The 21,372-nt window shown below is 45.6% G+C and overlaps 1 protein-coding gene across 2 annotated transcripts in view; it reads right to left on the bottom strand.

Moving 5' to 3' along the window:
* Positions 1–21,372, bottom strand: part of GPM6B (glycoprotein M6B) — a 348,837-nt gene that overhangs the window by 101,307 nt on the left and 226,158 nt on the right. The window lies entirely within an intron of this gene.

Here is a 21,372-nt window from a genome sequence, read left to right as displayed (position 1 = left end):
TGAAGCTCACTTTGTTAGTCATGTGGCGAGGAAGACTATTCTCGGAGTAATGAAGATTACCGGTAAGTAACCGGGGCATGATCAGAGATGTGTTGAATAAATCCAGCTGCAACGCAACTTCCTTTCTTTTCCAAAGTTATTTAAAGACCTGAGAAAGGATGGAAGTTATTTAGATCCCTCAGGTTCGTGGAAAGTTTTTTCAGGTAGAGGAGTGACTTGCACATTTTAAGGCAATAAGGAAACACTCCTTGTAAAGAGAGAGATTCTTTAGTTGGTCAAATAAGGCCACAGCTGGTAAGATATGTGTTTTATCAATATTCCAAGGAACTGGGTTTATGAAATGATTAGAAGTTTCACCTTTAGAAAAAATCTTCCATAATTTAATTAAAATTGTGCCACTTCACCTTGGATTAACTTAAACATTTAGGTTCTTCTATGAGCCGGGAAGCTACAAATGTTTAATGCATCGGACTTTCAGATGATAATACTTACCAAATTTTTTCTGATTTGGCAGAAGGATCTTCTAATCTAAAAGAGGGAGGATTGTTGTTCCCCAGTCTGACTACATAAAGAAATTGTTTGGAGGAATTATTGACAAGAGATTTCCAGAGGGCCACCTAAGCATTGAAAATGTTTCTTTATACAGTCCTCTGACTGCCCTATGGTGACCCAGATTGGAAGAGGAAGGTGATCATCTCCACTCGTTATCCAACACTCAAAGATTTTCTTTGCTTGAATAGATCGTTAGAGCACCAAGGAGCAGAAGGCTTGGATTGTTTTCTTTTGCTATTGAGAGGATTTAAGCTGTTGACATTTTTCAGACAAAAATCCAACCAATATGGTGGAGGAGATATTAACATTTTCTTTGGGTCAGACAGAGGTTAGTTGAAGCATGTGCTGCAAAATTATTAGACATTTACATTTTCATAGGGAGCGATATGTAGGTTATTCATAGAAAACCATGCTTGTCCTTTTAAGATTTGTTAAAATATTTGTTGTGTGCAAGAACCATCAAGAAAGGTGTAAGAAGATGATCAGATCAATCCACGGTGCATGAGTTTTTAGAAGTAAACAAGCCAGCCTTCAAGTCTTATAGGGTTCAGAACAGAACCTCTGATATGGGTAGTCTTGCGGCAGTGTTGTTTATCTAGAGTGTTATTTAAATTAGTACTGGGCAGAATTTTAATTGTGCAAGCGTAACTGGAGAATTTTGGTGACCATGTGTTACTCTTCTAATGCGGAGCTCCCGTCCAAATCGGCCAATTGCTGTGTGGGGGAGTTATTTTCCTGTTCACCCAATGCGATGAAAAGTGGAACAACGCGAGGCTTCAGAATGCGAGCTGGTTGTTAGTGAGAGCAATATTTAGTGTCCCGAAGCGCAATTTCAGGTCGCTAGGAGGACTTTTGGCGAGATTTACGAATGCAGGCAGTCACAGTTAGAGGGCTGCTTCTAGAGTAGATTTTCTACTCGAGCGGTAGCAAAATCAACTTGAAAATACTTTTTGGAGTAGGTATTCTACCAGAATGGATGGTTCATATATATATTTTTTCCTTTATACATTTTTTTTTTTAACAGGAAGGAAGTGCCACAGAGACTCCAACTTCCTTTTTTTTGCCCAGAAGGATCCTCCCACTGCTTTTTCCATCCCTTGGTCACTTTTCATTTGGAGGAAAGAATCACTCTCCTGGTCTGCAATCCCCGATATATATATATATATATATATACACATACATACATACATACACACACACACCATTGGATTTTAAGGTCGTTGAAAAATGAAGTAAGTTATAGAACTTTTTGATAAGCTTGTTGTTGGATGGAGGAAATGCACCAGTATTTTTACTTCTTTGTTTTTTCTTAAATTTTTCAATTTGATTGTAGGTGACCTTTTCAGTTTTTTTCTAAGGGAAATAGTTGCACAATTTTGGGAGGTACTTTTTCTTCACTTTGCTGTGTGCTATTTGGAGCTTCAGCAGTGTGATGTGTATTTTCTGCCAGTTGGCGGAACTCCGTGGAATCTTAAGAAGTTTTTATGCAACTCCACGTGATTCCACTGCGTGAAATTCTGCTAGTTCCACTCAGGCCTACTTTGAATAACACTATTGAAAGATGAAAGCTGCAAGGTGTTTGTATTAGAGAGGACAAGTTGCTAATTAATGTGCTCTACTTTCTTCTTATTGAAGGTCATGTTGTTAGCAGGAGGATGATAGATGACATCACGTTTGACGGAGGAAGTATTCAAAGATTTAATTTCCAAGATCCGGCACTAAAAAGAGAAGTACAACTTGGCGATTACCGTCCTGCACTAAACAATGGCCTTATAAATTAGTGCAACCACTCTGCCAGACCAGGAGTAGATTCAGAACACAATGGCCCACCATTTAATGAGAGATAAAACACAGGAAAAAAATATTTCACTGACACTGCCTAGCACTAGCTTCCTACGATCAACACTGGTAGCCCAATCATCTTTGTAAGGTCAAAACGACCCTCACTCTTATGATCTGTTCATCCTTGCTAAATGTGCCCACTACATCTTCTGCCATTTGTTTATTAGGCCTAAACCTACCAGACAGCATAGGTGTCAGGTTTGCTAAAGACATCTTGGGGACATTCAGAAAGCTGACCTAGGAATGCATTCTACTAGTTGCTTGCCATCGGCTTTGTGATTTGTACCTCACATTTTTGGGCTTTCTATTGCTGATTTGCTTTAGGCTGTCCATCTTGAGTTTGCCCCTCCCGTTGCCCAAAATGTGTTCTCTTCTAAAGGAGCTTGGTGTTTACTTTTCTTTCTCTGAATTCAAAGTGAGAAAATTTAAGTGACAATCCTGTTGAGTATCCATGTGGTAGGATTTTATTTTCTAGTGCACAAAAAAAACGGTGCTGATGTTTCAGAATATATCAGAAAGAGTACAACAGAAGCACATTTTTTTGTAATTAAGTTTGGTGGAAACAAATATTTGAATATGATCGAAACACATCAATACACTAGATGATGATATTTGCACATAATATCATTTGTGTGAAGTAACATTGTATTTTGGTGCAAATGTAATAGTCATTTCAATAGAAAATGTGTTGTCTGTAATGGCAGTGTGCATCCACACCATGCATTCTCCACACTACGCTACTCCACGCCTTTCCACTCTATGCCACCCCACTCCTTTCCATTCTACCCCACTCCAATCTACCCCACTCCACTGTACCCCACTCCACTTTAATCTACCCTACCATGATCCACCCAATCTATCCCCCTCCAATCTACCCAGACCCGCCCTAATCTACTCCTCTCCACTCCAATCTACTCCACCCCAATCTACCCCCACTCCACTCATCCAACCTACCCCACTCCACTGTCCCCCGACCTATCCCACTCCACTACAGCCCACTCCAATCTACCCCACTCTGATCTACCCAAATCTACTCTAATCCAATCTACCCCAATCTACTCCATTCCAATCTACCCCTCTCCCCAATTTATCGCACTACACTCAAATCTTTAATACTCCAAACTACATTAATCTACCCCTACATCCCATTCTACCCTACCATAATCCACCCTATCTACCCCACCACTCCACTCCAATCTACCCACCTCCAGTGTACCCTAATCCACCCACCCTTCCCCAATTTGCCCCACATCACTCCAATCTACCCCAATATATCCCACTTCACTTTACCAATCTACCCCAATCTACACCACTCCACCCCAATCGATCCCACTCCACCAGAATTGACCCCACTCCACCATGGTCTCCCCCACTCCACCACGATCGACCCCACTCCACCCCAATTGACTCACTCCAATATGCCATGCGAATCTACACTTCAATCTTCCCTAATTCACCTCGTCCATTTTAGCCCCCTCTACTCTATGCCAGTCTACCTCACTCCACTCTAACAACCAACCCCATTCCATTCTACCTCAATCTACCCCACCCCATGGCACTAACTTTTAGCCATGCTGAACAGCAGCCACATTGGTGTCCATAATGGCTAAAACGCATTGCCAAAGTCAATAGCTCTTGCACAGAAGAGACGTATTAGCTTTTCCAATGCTTGTTTCTGCATTGGCCTTTCTTTTAATTCTTCTGTATTTGGAGCATCAGACAAGGTAGACCCTACCACTTATCTGAAATCCAATGGCTGAATATACATTTTCGAATCTGACAATCATTTTAGTTAGCAAAATGAATAAACCTAGCTTGCACATTTTTAGTTATTCACAAAAGTGACAGGCATAAGCCAGGAGGAACTAACTTCATAGTTTCCCTGCCATAGGCTCGTCAGCTCTAAGCCTATCAATGTGGATTGTGTGCAGAGTGGAAAATCAGAAATAATAGGAATACAATAAGCTGCCTGCTATTTTTCCCTTTTTTTGGCTTAGATTTGTCTATTGTTAAGAACTCCATATCGAAACACCTTAGAAAATTGGGGCATTTACTACATCGCTCATTGCACCAGACCAGTTACAGCCACTAAGATGGTGTAAGCTAGGAGGTGTGCGAAAAGTAATTGCCAATACTCTTAAAGTTACAACCACCTCCACAGTATACTTTTGAGACCGCCCATTTTCCCTCCTACTGAACCATACTGAGGATGAACCAGTCATCTCTGCCCATACAATTCCGCAGAGCTCAATTCTCTGTATCAAAATCTATGGTGTGCAGGAGCAAGGCCCACATACCTTTCACTTACATGCTCAAATTTGCTTGAAAATTGACCTCGCTCAATCTGAGCTAAGTATCAGGACAAACAAGAAAACATACTTTAAGCTCCTACAGATAACTTAATTTTTTTTTTACATAGAAGGTCAGGGCAGAGGAAACTGGACAACTATGCTTCCTTCACGGAGAGACTATTTTTGCAGAAATGTTAACTCTCTTCAACATTCTCCACTAATAATTTTCGAACTCTAATTGAAGTCAACATGAGAGTGTGAAATTTCCATATTTTCACACCGTACCTCCCATTATGAGGATTAAAAATGTTCAGCAGCGTCAACTTGTAAGTAAACTATCTTTTGGCCTCTTGGTTGGAGTAAAGGAAACAGTAAAGAAAGCGTTTCACGTCACCATGCACTTCTGTCATGTGTAGAGTGCCCTACAACAATTTTGGGGAAGCAAAAAGTATAAAACGCAATTCCAATTTATTTTGCTAGAAACTCAAAAAATTTGCAATTCTACAAGACCTCTTTGGAAATAGGGCGGACAGAAACCAGCTAGTACCACAACAACTCGAGACTTCACAATTGACTCACTTTTCTGCCCCAGACTAAGGAGGCTTGAGCCGAGGCCGAACTTTCAATATCTCTTTGTTAACTAAAGCCCCGCATCTATTTAAATTCTGGGCATGTGTGCGGAAAGGTCCCTTTCGGCGTTTTACAAAGTCCCTGGTGAATGGAGCCTCTGGGCGCAATAAACAATGACAGCTGAAGAGCTGGTGGTTCTTTCATTAGCACCCAGGGGCCATCGAAGGCTTAGAAATGACGGATTCAGAAACAGCGCTCTGCACAGTCGCGGTGGGCGCAAAGGTAATTTGGCAGTTCTAGGCACAAAGACACGTTTCAAGACAATGCAGTTTTCACAGATTGTTGCAGTAAATTGGGAGAGGATACCCACTGATTCCACCTCACTGGTCTGCACAGGCAATGTTCGACCAGAGCAAGCGTCCAGTGAATATGCTTAATGAACAAGTGCATTTCCTAACCCAGTGACCTGCAGTGATGGGTAGCCTAGAGTACACTGTCAAAACTGACAAGCTGCAGCCTATCTAGTACTTCTAGTCAGGCCAGAACAACAAAAACATTTCAATGAGTCATGCGTTTCTAACCAGCTGTATGCACCTTTAAACTGATAAGAGATGTATATACGTATTTTACATGAATGTGTTTATCACTGGGAAACATTCCAATGTCAAAGTGTCCAACATATTACATAAGATCCGATTTTCAGAGGAAGTCATTTAAAAAAAATGTTTTAACAGCAAGGGTAATTCGCTAAGGGAGTTATTTTGAGTTTGGAGGATTTTGGGATCTAACTCGAAATAGAGTAGAAATGTGTACAGCCCACCAAATAAATTCCATCCCCCCATAGGTATAGTATAAATGAGAAAAGGCAGCCAGTGGATTCTACTGCATAATGAAGATTCCTTCAGAACTGAATGGAGAACCATGAGAAGAGGAGGTAGAGGAATCCCCAGATTTGTGAATTGCTGAAATTCCTGTAAGTTGGGTGGGACACACTGGAGAAGGGAGAGCCATTCTCTCCAGTACACTTCAAAGGGTGCTCCTTGACTCAGAGAGAGGTCACAAGGAATAGACGCCAGGCGCATCTCAGGAAGGAGATAAGGCTGATAAGAGAATCATAAAGAGTAGGGCTGAGGCCTGGGGCTACCTTTTTTTAGGTCGCAGCTGGGCAGCGCATGCGCTGCTCTGGTAGGCATGAGTGAGGCATGCTGTATTCAAATATGGAATTGAAGCTCTGCCCACTCTCCGCCCACATTTTTTATTGGCTTGTGTCATTGTCCTTTGTAAATGCTGGCTTCTGATTCGTTAATAGGCTTGGTAGTCCCTCCTTAGTGCTGTCTTGTCTTCATTTGTAACCTCCTATGAGGACTGGCCCTTTTACTTCTGTTGTTAAACACAATGCACTATTTTCTTTAATGAGTCTCTCCTGCTGCAGGCATGACATGCTTTCCTGCAACATTCTGCGCGCCATCCACGCTTTCACTTTCCAAGCAGCCTGGGACAAGGGCGGATGATTCTTTGAAGTGAAATAGGTCTCGCATTTACAAGAGTTCAAGCTATTGCCATTGTAAATATCAATGCCTTTTATTTATGTGTTAATTATCAAAACAGATAAATATAAGACATTGTCATTTACAATGCCAATAGCTTAAACTCTCGCAAATGCATGACCTATTGCATTGCAAAAGCTTGTTACTGTTGATTTTGCAGATATTACCACAAACATTCCTTGCAAAATATATGTACAGTGTTTCTTTACAAGTTCAAAACTGTTCTGATTTGCAAATGTGGGACACTTTTTTTTGTTATATGGGTCGCTAATGAGGGACACTTTTATTTTGGTACCCAGGACCATTATTGTCGCTGTCTGACCATGGTGGCTTCAGATCAAGCTCTTCCAGCAGGTTTGAAAATATGCTGCATGGGAAAAGACTTCCCCTCTTCCTGAAACCCCTCCCCTCAAAAACTGCTTTGCAACGCCGTCACGTAGCACAATAAATGTCTAGTGAACCACTGCGGCATCACTCACAGTTGCGTCAAGGTACCTTCCGCGGTAAATAATATGTTATATAAATGTCATGATGATGCGGAATTTCCCTGTGCTTCTGAGGTAATGAATTGCACGGTCATCACTAAGGCACAACATGGCTCCCATGAAGCAATTTGTCCCAGGTCACCGTTGCAACGGCCTCTTTTCTAACAACATAAGTGACACTGCTGTCCGCCTCAGACGTGAGAGTGGCGGGCCCAGATTTCAAAGCGAGGCAATGCTTAATTTGTGCCGTTGCTTTCCTGTGTTAAGCACCAGCACTTATTTCTCAGGGCCGGGTTTACCTGAGGCGATTGCTGTTAAGAGAGTACAGTAAACAAAAGAAAAACCCACAAGCTGTTTCAGGCAGTACGTAACCTGAAACTCCTGTTTAAGCACTGTGAAAGTAAATTCACAATGCAGCTGCCCATGTGTGAACCCGGAGGTACAAGGCAGTGTTGCATCATCAGGATGGTGGGAGCGGCATTTTACAATGCCCGTGTATATGGGCGGGATACCCGTCACCCCCTCCCAAAACAATCCCCAAGAATGGGAAGACGGAAACGGTTCTTGAGCTTTTGGAAGGCGGTGAGGGAGTTACCCTCACCGGCCGTATTTATTAAAATATGAAACAAAAATTAAAACATTAAATTAACAGTTTCATATCATGTACAATTTCATTTACACATTACGATGCATTTTCTCAAAATCAAATTGTACATCCTAGCATTACGGGCCAACGGCAAGGTCGTAACCGGTGTCAGATCCCTAATACCATAACTCCCCCCTCACTTGTGAGGGGCGGGTGCACAGAGGACTGTACCTCTGTGCCAACTTCCAATTTCCCTTGTCTTAACGGGGGCCCCATATTTACTCGGCGCCATCTTGGTGGTCGTCCGAGGACTCGTGTGAGGTGTCTAGAAGGTAGCGTAGACCCCCCTCCCACCCCACACTGCTTACCACATCCGCCGTCGCGGATGTCCTGGCCCCGGGAAATTCCCAGGAGGGGCCCGTAGCCCCTCCTCCCCAGGGAGGGGCCGATGACCGCCTTCCCTTTCGGCGTCCCCATCCTTAGAGGGTACCGCCTCCCCGTGTGAGGGGCCAATGGCCGCCTCACCCCGGGCGCTCCCATCCATATTGGGTGGCGCCCCACCTCTAGGGATCTTCCAATTACTGCTCACCGATCATGACCTTACCGCCCGACCAGAAAATAAATACGACAGTTTTTAAACTAAAGAGAATAACAGTTATACTGGGCATTTTAAAACATCAACCTCCAATTATGCCATAACCGTTTTACACTTAGCTGTGATACCTCACCAGAAAAGAACAACCATTTTATTGTCATATTACAACCATCCCAACTTTTTTGAAACAACCTGAGAAGAGATAATATCCATGTCAATTGACTTTATTGCAATACAAATCGCTGTCATCAGGGGCTGGTGGGTGGGTCAAAATTGGCTCCTTGTTCCGTCTCGGGCTCACGAGCAACGAGGAGGTGCAGCTTCCAAGCACAGGAACAAGAGGATGCTTCCTTGGCAAGATGCTCCTTTTATCCTTCTTCGGGAGGGCGTGGACCTTCCCCAACACGCCTACGGGGCGGTTCGAACGGTGTAGGTGTCTAGGACAACCCTTCCTGGGCGGGAAAAAGGCGCGCCCCGGCTACGCCACTACAGGCATACCAGCCAAGCCACGCCTCCCGCCCAAAACGGTTTCCCGGGGGGATCGGGGTACTCCACCATACGTTCGGGGGGACCGAGTGGTCGCCCCTTTCCATATGGGCGGGATACCCGTCACCCCCTCCCAACACAATCCCCAAGAATGGGAAGACGGAAACGGTTCTTGAGCTTTTGGAAGGCGGTGAGGGAGTTACCCTCACCGGCCGTATTTATTAAAATATGAAACAAAAATTAAAACATTAAATTAACAGTTTCATATCATGTACAATTTCATTTACACATTACGATGCATTTTCTCAAAATCAAATTGTACATCCTAGCATTACGGGCCAACGGCAAGGTCGTAACCGGTGTCAGATCCCTAATACCATAACTCCCCCCTCACTTGTGAGGGGCGGGTGCACAGAGGACTGTACCTCTGTGCCAACTTCCAATTTCCCTTGTCTTAACGGGGGCCCCATATTTACTCGGCGCCATCTTGGTGGTCGTCCGAGGACTCGTGTGAGGTGTCTAGAAGGTAGCGTAGACCCCCCTCCCACCCCACACTGCTTACCACATCCGCCGTCGCGGATGTCCTGGCCCCGGGAAATTCCCAGGAGGGGCCCGTAGCCCCTCCTCCCCAGGGAGGGGCCGATGACCGCCTTCCCTTTCGGCGTCCCCATCCTTAGAGGTACCGCCTCCCCGTGTGAGGGGCCAATGGCCGCCTCACCCCGGGTGCTCCCATCCATATTGGGTGGCGCCCCACCTCTAGGGATCTTCCAATTACTGCTCACCGATCATGACCTTACCGCCACAGGCCGGATAGTTGACCGGCTATCCGGACCCCCCAAAAACTCCTACTATAGGTCATTATTAAAAAAACTTATATATTATTAAAAAACTTATATAGCGCACAGCTACCCTGGGGCATCCCGGCGCTATAGGTCATGGCTACTCAAACTTTTTAACCAAGCTAGGAAGTCCCCTATGAGTAAGACATTTCCCTCCCGGGACAAATGTACCCCATCCTCCAGATACTATGATCCCCCCGAATACATCCATGTGGTACACAATGCAATTTCTCTGTGCGAAACAGTCTACCTAATTTGCTATTAACCTTCTTTACCGAGTGATTCAAAGCTGACACAGAGAGGGCCCCCCGCCACACCTTCCGAGGAATCATGTGTGACCATGCGATCGTGCACCCCGGAACCCTCCTTGCCAACCAGCTTACTGAGGCCAAGATTAACTCGAGAAGTACTCGTCGACCAATGGTCACCAAATCATTGCCCCCAAGATGTACTATGATTACAGACGGCGGTGACCTTGTCCGCCCTAACAAATCCTCCATAAAACCTTGAAACTGGTCAATACAGAGCCCGCCCCTTCCGTGGAAGGTCACCCTGTACCCGTATTCCCCCGCAACGTGAATCATGTCACCTGCTTTGAATACATCCGCGGCGCGCCTCACGTATGAGTGGCCAACCACCCACACCACTCTTTCTCCAGCCGGTGAACTTTGACCGCTGGTCCCCAGGTGTCGGGTCAACAGCACTGACCGCCCCGCAAGGCCTGCTCGTGCAACTGAAAATCAAACAGAAAACAAGAAGCGTGAGTGCATGACATAGGCTTCACAACATGTGCAACCGCACATACCTCTTATAGCAATTCGAGGACCAACGCCCCAATTGTTTCACTTTTTCAACACTCAGACCCCTGGCTGTAGCCTCCGTAGCAGCCCCTATCCGGAAGGAATGGGTCCCAAAATCGCTCGGGTCCAAGCCCGCTGACGCGATTGCCATTGATAACACCCGCTGAAACTGAAACCTCGTCAGTGGGGTGGCATCGGTGTGTCTCAACAAACTCCCCCCCCATGATGCCGCCCTCTGCGCTAAATACTCCTCCATGCATTTTACCGGGCACATGGGAGACTCCGGGATCCGCTGGACTATCACACTGTCCCCGATGGCTTCCTGATCGGTCTTGGAACTGGCTATTGTGACCACCAATGTGTCACCCTTGATCTGAATGTGGTCTCGACACAGACCTCCCCCCGTATCCCACTTATTCCTTGCTACCAGCTCGCTCACCCGCATAGCCCCATGGAAAGCTAATGCAAAAGCGGCCCGGAACAGCACCGTCTCTGATTGAGATGAACAAGTCGCAGGGAGTACGGACATTAACAGGGACAACCTAGCCAGATCTATCGGGTGCCTTCCATCCACTCTCCGACCCTCAAGGCGTTGCCACCCACGCAACGCTCTTTTCACGAGAAAGGACGATGTGGGGTCCTGGATGCCATGCGCCTGTGCCATGAAGGCAATGGCGGCCCTGTGCCTGTTGGCTGTTGCCAGTGATCGGCATGGGGGCAGCCATGGCTCCGTCAATAGCAAATATATATATGGCTCGGTTTGAATCGCACAACATTCAGAATGAGATGGCCCCTTTCTTTGAGTCTGTTTCCCATTGGTACAGGTTCATCGATGATATTTTTCTCGTTTGGACCAATGGGGAACAGACTCTGAGAGATTTTCTGGAGTGGATCAACCTCGCTGAAGAGAATTTGCATTTTACAGCGCATATAAATGAGAGTCAAGTTGAATTCCTTGATATATATATTAGAAATAATTCCAGCAAATTGGAAGTGGACCTTTATTCAAAGCCCACATCCAGAAATACCTTGCTTCATTTTACAAGTTTCCACCCTAGGAATCAGAAAGATGGTATCCCCTTCTCGCAGTTTCTTAGGGTGAGGAGAAACTGCACAAACATCAAGGATTATGATATCCAATCTGTAAAAATGAAGCAAAAATTCCTTGATAGAGGATATCCTCACCGCCTTGTGCGTGAAGCATACAAACGAGCGCGATACTATGATCGTGAGGCTCTGTTGAGATCTAATAAGGATGTTCAGGCACCCAAACTGGTCTGCATTACGAAGCACTCCACTTTGAATGCAACAGTAAGGCAGATAATAAATGCCAATTGGCACCTTTTGAACATTGAGCCATTGAAGCCCAAACTGAAAAAAACGATGTTTGCGCATCGGAGAAATAAGAATTTAAAGGATCTTGTAGTAAGATCAAGACACTCTGGAATGTCCAGTGATCGCCCCTTTGTACAAAAGTCTATGCAGGGATCCAATCCCATAAAAGGTACCTCTAGATGTGGGTCTTGTAAGTCATGTGACGGCATTATACCAGGAGAAACCTTTAAATTGAATGACTATGACATTAAGGCCAATGATTTCTGGACTTGTAACACCTGCAATATAATCTATTTGATCGTATGCCCATGCAATATGGGATACGTGGGTGAGACATCCAGATCAGTGAAAGTTAGGTTAACCGAGCATAGGTCAGCTATAAAAACCCGTAAACTAACGGCCCCTTTGGTTGCCCACTTTGTGGATTTCCAACATTCACCATCAGATATGAGATGGCGCATTTTGGAAAAGATTGATATGCCCAATGCCAAGGGTGGCGAAAAGATACGAAAGAAGAGGGAGGTCTTCTGGATATTCTCTCTTAAAACCTTTACCCATGGATTGAATAACGACTTGCCGTGGGAAAATGCTATTCTGTAATTTAAGTTGGGTGTAGTCCAGAAAGTACATATTATGCGGTTTTGTTGCTTGGTTGGTTAATTTTCCTATCTTGGTTATATCATTTATTACGTGTTAATAATAGCTTTAAATTTTGCGTGATAAATAGAATGAAAACCTAGACACGATCTGTAATGTATCCTAGTCTATCTGTATGTACCAACTGTGGATAAAATAAGTTTAAGAATATCCTTTTCTCTTAATATATTGCTCTCCCTGCTGTCAGAATAAAACCTCTTTAATGACTTTAGCCGCACAAAATGAATAATTTTGGTGGGTACACGTGTTTACATCTACAATCGTCCTCATGGCCATGGATCCGAGCAATATAGGGTCCTTCTCCTTTAACAAACCTCAGTTAAAGGAGGTCAACCAATAGAAATCCTTCTTTTATAAAAGGATTCCGAAAAATGAGCGCGAGTCCATTTACTTGGGAAGCAGAATCGAGTGACGGGTATAAGCCGCATCTTCATGCTATGACCGGTAAGTTTGTTACCCCCGCCCGCGCCCTACGTTGAACTTTTAGAAATGCAGTAGCCTTGTTTCTGCATAGATAATGACACGACTGTTCTCTGTTTGCTTTGTTTTGCTCTAAATATCTAGAAGTGCAGACAGTAAGGGACAGCTGCTGCGGAAAAGCAACAGATTTGTTACCGGCAGTGACAGATCCTGGTTTGCGCGATATATTTGGTAAGGACGTGAGCTTGATATTCTGCTCGCTGTGACCTATTTAAATTACGGCTTGTTTATAGCTGAGCCGTTTTCTTTGTTGTTTTCACCCAGGAATATCTTGCGCAAATCTTTTGTGTGCGTAACGACATCTTGCGCAGACCCTTTATACTTAGAGTGAACGAGGAGTCGTTTGAGCTGGAATGTTCCAGTGATATGTATTAACAACAACGTTGCAGGCTGTCCCTTTTTAGGTAAGCAGAGATGCCTTTAAATCCCATGATAAATGTGCACTATTCTGTGTGGGTTAGTGACCCCATATCGTTTTATATATTTTTTATCTCTGTAGAATCCTTCGAGGGTAATTATATCGCCAACCTGAAGATATCGCCTTTCTGCTTCTCCCCCCACATCAATAAAATATAAATTGAAAATATTGGTAAGAGAGGCCACCCTTTAAATAAAATTAGAATGCTGCCTAAAACTTTGATAGCAGATATTTGCTTAATACTAGTGTAAACGTATAGGTGCTTTATTAAATAGGGAACTATATCGTTTTTTATAAACATCTATGAGGCAATTGATTTATATATATATAAAAGATTATACACTTGCAATAGATATGAATCAGGGTCAGTTTTTCTTTAAAGATTAATTAATGCAATAGTTATGGCCCTTAATTGCTACTTTTTTCTTCCGTAGATGTCCATGAGACTAACTTTGATAGTGTGAACTCCGCTCCGCTATTTTTGTATATACACTAATTATATGTTCATCATATGAAAAATCCTTTTTAATATGAGGTAAGACCATTTGTGACTATACATTCACCTTACAGTAAGGCCCTTATCTGTGCTATATTTTTATAGAATGGGCTGAGAGAAAAATAATCTTTTAACTTGAGAATCAGTCCTAAATCTTTTTCCTAATGTATGGGCATTCGTTTTGAAGGTATTAACTAGACTTCTTATTCTTGAGCACCCCTTATGGACAGCATTCTTGGTTCCAAAACTGCACATAGGTCCATAATCCTTCCTTTTACTTTTCTTTACTCTTTATGCTTTAACCTCTATGCAACAACTCTTCTATTGCATTTTCATGTAGTTTGGTAATTACTAAATTACTTAGGTCATTGACTTATGAAGCAGCTTTTATCTTTTAATAATTCTACATCAATGGATTAAGGCTAGGTATTTATACGAACAAGAGAGAATTATAATCAACCAATGCTTATATTCTGGTACATGTATTTAATTGATATTAATATGCATTTTGTATCCATGTCTCTTCTTGTTTGAATAGTTTCTTTGGGCATAGGTACTTCTCCTTTGTTAATGTTTTACACTAAGAAGCAGTATATCAGTTGGTTGAACCAATTAAGTGGCAATAGAATGTTTTTTGGCAAATCTGACTACTAATTCAATTATTCCGCTATAGATTCAATGAACTATGGAATAAAATATTTTTATAAATCCTTTTTTCTCACAGAATAATGATGGTTACAGTCCTGATGAAGGCATAGTGTGTATGTCGAAACGCGTCGACAGGAAACCGTCAACTTCTTATATATTAATTTTTATTGTGACTACATATGTATTAATACAATGTTATTTTATCAATTAGGATCAATGTATTGATTTTTATTATATGTCTGTACCATATTAAACATGTATATTTTTTCATATTGAATTGGTTGTGTGTTTGCCATTTGTCTATTGTGCCACTCTTTGATACTGTATGCCTGGGATTGTTATCTCACATATATGCCAGTGATCGGCCTGCCTGATGTAGTGCTACCAGAAATTGCAGAACAGACTCCTCCTGTCCCCAATGCACCCCCCCCCGTTGAACCCAAAAATGCCCAATATGAACGGAACGCTCCTTCATATGCCTTCCTTGTCCTGGGTGCTAAACTCTCTCCCACGAGGTTTTGTAATCCGGGGCACCGAGAGACCAGAGAGCTTCGGGAAATGGTGCCGCCACCAAGTCCGCTGAGGGCAGAAAACCCCTGAAGGCCTGCATATGGGAACGAGAGAGTGCATCAGCTGCCTGGTTCAGTACCCCCGGCACGTGTCTTGCCCTAAAGTGGACATTTAATCTCATACATAGCAGGACAATTTCTTTCAGCAATCTCAAAATCCATTTGCAGCGTGCTGCCTGATTATTGATACATTCAACCACAGTCATATTATCAGACCAGAACACCACAGCACGATCATGCAACCCCTCCGGCCATGTTTTCAAGGCCACCAGAATGGGGAACAGCTCGAGGAACCCGATGTTACCTGTGAGCCCACTATCGTGCCACCACGCCGGCCATGTTTGTGCCGACCATTTCTCACCAAATATGGCGCCAAAACCCACACTCCCTGCCGAGTTGGTCCACAACCCCAGCTCCTCGGAGGAAACTGCTGGCTTGTTCCACACGACACGACCGTTGAAATCCACCAGAAATGCCAACCATATGCGCATGTCCTGGCGAACCTCGGCTGACAGTCTTGTGCGGTGGTGTCCTTCCTTGAGACCCACCATGGCTTGTGCGATAGAGCGGGAAAAGGGGCGGGCCATCGGTATTACTCTGAGGGCAAAGTTAAGCTGACCCACAACCTGTTGCAGCTGATGGAGAGTTACTTTTCTCTCGCCAATGCATACTTCTAGTGCGGCCTTAAACTTCATTACCTTCTCCCTGGGCAGACGGAAGCACCCCTCTACTGAATCGAGCTCAATTCAGAGAAACTCGAGAGACGTAGATGGCCCCACTGTCTTACCCGGTGCCAATGGCACACCAAAACTTTTCATGAGATTACAGAATTCCATCAAAGCCTGTTCACATTCCGTGCCCCCGGCTGCCCCCAGAAACAGAAAATCATCAGGGTAGTGCATTACCTGTGTGAGGCCCGTGGCTCTAGTGAACGCCCATTGCAAAAAGGTACTGAATTTCTCATAATATGCACAAGAAATGGAGCAACCCATCGGCATACATTTATCCATATAATAACGTCCTTGGAACACAAAACCTAAGAGGCGCTGATCCTGTGGATGTACCGGGAGCAACCGGAACGCTGACTCAATATCTGATTTAGCCATCAGCGCTCCGGGCCCTAGGCGATTCAACATGGAGACGGCCTCATCAAAGGATGCGTACCGCACCGAACACAGTCCCGGGTCAATCGCATCGTTCACCGAAAGACCCCTAGGAGCAGACAAATTATGGATCAACCGAAACTCACCTGGGTCCTTCTTGGGGACTACTCCCAACGGTGAACATACAAAATTCACTACAGGCGGGTGCACATACGGCCCTGCAACCCGACCTCGGGACACCTCTTTTGCAATTTTTGCCTGCACCACCGCCATGTTTTGTTGCACAGATAGTTGATTCTTACACTGTGCTTCCCCCTGTAAACCCCCCGCCGGGATGCGGAAACCATATGAGAAACCGTCTCGCAACACCCCAGCAGAGACATGGTCTGGGTATCGGTTCAGCCAAGGGATCAATGCCATGATGTCAACAGGAGTGGGTAACTGTGCCCCTCGGGCGATGTTAGACCTGTTTGGCCCCCCCACTACCTCCCGTCTCACCACTCTTTGCTCTGCACGAACTCTCGGGGTGTGAAGACTGTCCACACCCTGCACACTCATACCTGAACTTGCATGTTCCTTGTGGCCTAGTGCACTTGCCTCTGTTAAAGCTCCAACACACCCCTTTTTTTACCTGAGTTCCCATTATTCTTGTTGTGCTGATCCCCATTGGCGCCTGCCCGAAAGGGCGCCGCCAAGTACTGGCGGGGAGGCTCTGCGCCATTCCCGCCAAAAGACGACGACCTCGCCGTGTTCGGCATAACTTGCTTCTGCCAGGAAATGGAGTCGAAACAATCCCACGTCAGGGATGAGTCGTGCTCCTTGGCCTTAGGAAATTTGTTATCATAACCCATCCATTGATTACCTTCATATGCTTCAAAAAATTCCATAATACGTGTCTGATAACAGGCCAATTCTGACAATACTTCCGGCCTACGTTCCCCCATGATTGCAGTAAACATACCGAATGCCCTGGCCCAATTAGCGATTGTTTCCTCCACCCTGAAACCCGCCATTTTTGCACGCCATACACTCGGATGCAACAACTCCTTCTGATTTTTAACGTGTTCTATCTCATAGTGATCGGTCAACAACGAAAACATGTTCACATATTTATCGGCCCAAATCCTCTCTTTCACATCCATCGGGATATGCTGAACAATTTTTTCCCTCCTAGAGGGCAACGACCCCTCCCCTGCTATCGGCAACGGCTGCTTACCAGAACCAGGAGCCGTATCTGTTGCAGCTGTTGTTCCAACGACCGGTGCCGGTTTTTCCGAGGGAACCTGCGGGGAAACAAGAGGACAAGGTGCCTTCGCAGCATCTCTCGATTGCCGCAACTGCTCCATTATCAATTTGGCCTCTGCCGCCGTGTCTCTTGGTGCCGGAGCACTCTCGTTGTTTTTGCCCAACCATGCCGCCAACTGAGCGGCCAGTTCGGGAGGCATATCCCCCTCACTTACGGGCATAACTACCACAGGGATCGGCTGTCCTGCGTTCGGGATCGGAACTGGGGCCCCCACTGGACCGACCAGGCTCGCCGGTGGCGACTCAAGAACCGGGGCCTCCCGACCTGCCGCCCTACTCCTGACCCTTTTACCTCTCCCGGCAGGGACTATTCCCGGCAATGCTGGCCCGATGGTCTTCTTCGGTCTACCATTCATTGCCGCCATCTGCTTCTTCATGTCCGCCATATCTTTCACCAGCGTGCGAAGCAGTTGTTCAGTCCCAACTTTCTTTCCGACCCTCTTGCCAGGCATCGTATCGCGGGTATTCACACGAGGTCCTGGATCCAAAGCTTCGGACTCACTGAAAGAGAAACACAAAAAATTACAAGTTCTCAAAATTGGCTCCTTGTTCCGTCTCGGGCTCACGAGCAACGAGGAGGTGCAGCTTCCAAGCACAGGAACAAGAGGATGCTTCCTTGGCAAGATGCTCCTTTTATCCTTCTTCGGGAGGGCGTGGACCTTCCCCAACACGCCTACGGGGCGGTTCGAACGGTGTAGGTGTCTAGGACAACCCTTTCTGGGCGGGAAAAAGGCGCGCCCCGGCTACGCCACTACGGGCATACCAGCCAAGCCACGCCTCCCGCCCAAAACGGTTTCCCGGGGGGATCGGGGTACTCCACCATACGTTCGGGGGGACCGAGTGGTCGCCCCTTTCCATTTGTTTCCTAAGGTCCATTAACCACTTCCGCGCTCATGATGAGCTCAGCTCGTCATGAGCGACGGCGCTCGTACGCTCATGACGAGCTGAGCTCGTCATGTAACGCGGCTTTTTTTTAAAACGCAGCGAGAAAACCGCTAGCGCGCCTGCGGTCAAGTCTTTTAGCCTGGGGCGGGACCCACAGCACCAGAGACAACCGAGGCAGGGTCGATTTGTAGTAAACGTGTGAATCCCTACCCCACCCCATGCAGTTCGGGAACGCTTTTCCTTCAAAGAGCAGGGGCTGGAGCAGGGGCCCACAGGGTATTTGTTAGTTGGCCCACGTGAGAGAAGTAATGGGTGCAGATCATTTTGTTAGCAACTCAGCATGGCCGTGCATTGCTTTTGTCACCACTATTGCCTCGAGCAGCAGGATTGCAGACCTATCAGCGTTGCCAAATCCCTACTCCTTTGGAGCTGTAGTATCTTTGTAGATTGGAGCCAGGCTGAAGCCCCAGCCTGCACGTCGCCATTGGCAGGATTGACTGTCTCATGTGAGAGAAGGACATCTGCATTAGGTATGTGATAATAGCAGCAGTAATGCTGTAAAGTGTAAACAGCGTGTTGCCATTTTTTTGAGTTTGGAATGCAGATGCCATCGAAGATGGTCTAACAATGCTCCTGGCCTCCCTGCACATTTAAAGAGAAGTTTGCATTACATTAGGAGATATTCAATTTCGTCTTGGGCATTTTACATAGATTTCAATAAGGAAAGTCACAATTTTGCAGTTAACAAAGATGCCCACTCTCCCATGTCGAGTGTACATATTTCAACTGCATTGCTACTCTGTACAGACTACAGACACTTTAAAGGCAGCAATGACCCCTAGAAGTGTCCAGACCTGCTTCCCGTCTTTATTACCCACTGCAATGAAGAGAGGCCGGGCGGGCAGATTAATCAAAGCTGCTGGAAATAGGAACATGGAGGGTTCTTTGTTAGACTCTCAGCGCATTAACAGTTTCAACCTTAAAAGTTCTGTTTTCAGAAAGACAGTGTTCCTCTAAAGGTACTAAAGGGAGTTAATGTGTGGTCATGCATATCTACGATTCTACAGATTGCTGTGTGTGCTTTAAGTCTTTCCATTTTCTTTATTTATGAGTGCAGGGTGACTGTTTTGCCTGGTTGAGTGCCTTGAGCACTGTACCTGTATGAGTGCATGGTAAGTGCTGCGCAGGGTGACCTGTGTGCATGTATGAGTAAAGGGTGAGTGGTGCACCTGTAAGAGTGCAGGGTGAGCACTGTGCCTGTACGTGTGCAGGGAGAGCACTGTGCCTGTACGAGTGCAGGGTGTGCCTGTATGAGTGCAGGGCGAGCGGTGTGCCTGTATGAGTGCAGGGTGAGCAGTGTGCCTGCATGAGTGCAGGGTGAGCAAGTGTGCCTGCATGAGTGCAGGGTGACTGGTGTGCCTGTATGAGTGCGGGGTGACTGTGCAGGGTAAGCAGTGTGCCTATATGAGTGCAGGGTGAGCGGTGTGCCTGTACGTGTGCAGGGTGAGCGGTGTCCTGAATGAGTGCAGGGTGATCAGTGTGCCTGTATGAGTGCAGGGTGAACATGTGCCTGTATGAGTGCAGGGTGAGCGGTGTTCCTGTATGAGTGCAGGGTGAGCGGTGTTCCTGTATGAGTGCAAGGTGAGCGGTGTTCCTGTATGAGTGCAGGGTGATCAAGTGTGCCTGCATGAGTGCGGGATGACTGTGCAGGGTAAGCGGTGTGCCTGTATGAGTGCAGGGTGAGCGGTGTGCCTGTACGTGTGCAGGGAGAGCACTGTGCCTGTACGAGTGCAGGGTATGCCTGTATGAGTGCACGGCAAGCGCTGTGCCTGTATGAGTGCAGGGTGAGCAGTGTTCCTGTATGAGTGCAGGGTGAGCGGTGTTCCTGTATGAGTGCAGGGTGAGCGGTGTTCCTGTATGAGTGCAGGGTGAGCGGTGTTTCTTTATGAGTGTAGGGTGAGCAAGTGTGCCTGTATGAGTGCAGGGTGAGAAGTGTGCCTGTATGACTGCAGGGTGAGCAGTGTGCCTGTATGACTGCAGGGTGAGCAGTGTGCCTGTATGACTGCAGGGTGAGCAGAGTGCCTGTATGACTGCAGGGTGAGCAGTGTGCCTGTTTGACTGCAGGTGAGCAGCCTGTCTATATGAGTGCAGGGTGAGAGGTGTGGCTGTATGAGTGCAGGTTGAGTGGTCCAAACAGAAAACTGCACAGGAGGACATTTCTGACTGTGAAGTTTGCAAACCTACATTATATACCCTATTTAAGTCGTCTGCACATTGTAATTTTCAGATACCACAGTATTACATACCGTGCATATCCGAAGGGTCCGCATTGTATACTATAGACATACCTGAGAGATTGCATTTTACACAAGCCTATGATATATGCAAATTTTGGAGACCTTATATATGCATATATTAAGAGGTTTCAGATGTCCATATTGGGCAGGTTACATGTCTGAATGATGTGCATAAATCAGTTACAGGTCGTGCATATGCCAGAGGTGCATGTTGTGCATCTAGCAGAGTCCAATATATTCTTAATGTGATAGATGCCTTCATAGTGGTCTTGTACCACTGAGCTCTACAGTGTCATATATCCTTTGGCAACAAAATGTACATATATCAGTGGTCGAATTCCCCAAGTTCTGAGAACAAAATAATTGAGAAGTGTGTAAGGTGTCGCACTGTCTTTTACAAATAGTTTAGCAGTTTAGAATGTTATTTGAAAATCAAGCTTGGGGAGACACAAAATGCAACAGAAGTAGAACTAGTCATTTCAGCGTTACTTTAGAGTCTGGCCTCTCACGGTCAGAAAAAGTTCATTATCTTCAGTTCCAAAAGTCATAACATCCAGTCTCTTTTGTGGTTTTGCCTTGATTTTAT

This window comes from Lissotriton helveticus, chromosome 8 (genome assembly GCF_964261635.1).
Source record: "Lissotriton helveticus chromosome 8, aLisHel1.1, whole genome shotgun sequence".
Taxonomy (NCBI): domain Eukaryota; kingdom Metazoa; phylum Chordata; class Amphibia; order Caudata; family Salamandridae; genus Lissotriton; species Lissotriton helveticus.
The sequence above is the reverse complement of the archived record's forward strand: the minus strand, read 5'-3'. Positions and strand labels throughout refer to the sequence as shown.